Source organism: Echinops telfairi, unplaced genomic scaffold (assembly GCF_000313985.2).
Source record: "Echinops telfairi isolate 266 unplaced genomic scaffold, ASM31398v2 ScPeMD7_443;HRSCAF=831, whole genome shotgun sequence".
NCBI classification, from domain to species: domain Eukaryota; kingdom Metazoa; phylum Chordata; class Mammalia; order Afrosoricida; family Tenrecidae; genus Echinops; species Echinops telfairi.
The window spans coordinates 11,123,803-11,125,190 of NW_022104341.1; positions in this window are offsets into that span (position 1 = coordinate 11,123,803).

Here is a 1,388-nt window from a genome sequence, read left to right on the forward strand (position 1 = left end):
GCTCCAGTTAGCAGAATGTCTGAGATTTATCTGGGTCTGCAAATTAGAAGACTGCCATATCATAGGTGTACAGCAAGGTCATATCTCTTACATACATGAGGTTTACAGTACAGGAAATCAAATAAAATGTAATTTTATGGGATGTTGAAATACAGGAACAGTTGACTTTATCAGTCTTTAAGTTTATTATATGAAATATAGGACATTGATAAGTTCAAAGCAATAGTATTGTGCTACTTCTAGTTGTTTAGCTATCTAGTTAAGCCCAGATAAAAAAGATAATGTTGAGCTTTCACGTCTCACTGAGAATCACACACTGGGGAAAGTTGCTTGCTCTTGTTTGCTTGAGACAAGAGTATATGAAAACTTCCTGATAGTATCACTTAGATAAGATAGATACTTTGAGAGAGCCTGCCCAATACTTTCAAGAACCACTACACCTATACCTAGGGTCAGACCTAAGTATGTTGCATGGAAAAGGTACAGTTTATAACAGACTGAGAAAGCTCTGACAAATGAAAGGAATTGTAAGAGTTTAATAATATATCCAAACCATGTTGGGATACAATACTTACTTAGTATTGTGATATCACACACAAGTGACAAATTTGCTGAGGATAATTGAAGATATAGTTGCAGCAGTACATCACCAGGGAACCTCCAGAAATTCAAGTGGAATTCAGTGACAGTGTGGAATGAGGGCTTTCATTTCTGACATTAAATGAATCTTGGCAGCAAACTGAAAATATAAGAGCACTGTTTACTTTTGTTTTAATTGACTATGCAAAGGCATTCGATGTATGACTCATAACAACCTACGGATAATATTGTGAAGGCTGGGGATTTCAGAACACTGGACTGTGCTTCAAGGGGAAACTGTACATGGATCAAGAGGCAGTCATTCAAAGAGATCAAAGGGATACTGCATTTAAAGTTCCAGGATTAAAATCAGGAAAGGTCTATGTAAGAGGTGTATCCTTTTCACCATATTTATTTAATCTTTACTATGGACTTGTTATGAGGAGATTACTGTTCCTAGAGAGAGCACTATGCTTGCTATAGTAGAGGGTCAGGGAAGATCCACAATGAGCTAGACTTACACAGTTGCTGCAGCATATGATGTGCTAGTCTGGGTACTATAGAGAAACAAATCCACAGAAACTCAAGTATAAGAGAGAGTTTTATATATAGGTTAAATGTGCATCAAGAAAACATCCCAACCCAGTGCTGCCAAAACCTATAAGTCCAACATTATCCCATTAACTCATATGTCCAACACCAGTTCACAAAGTCCTCCTCCATCTCACAAAACAGACACAATAATGCTGACTGCAGGAGGAAAGCTGAGTCAGTGAATGTGTAAGCATGTCAGCACTGGCAGGGGTCTC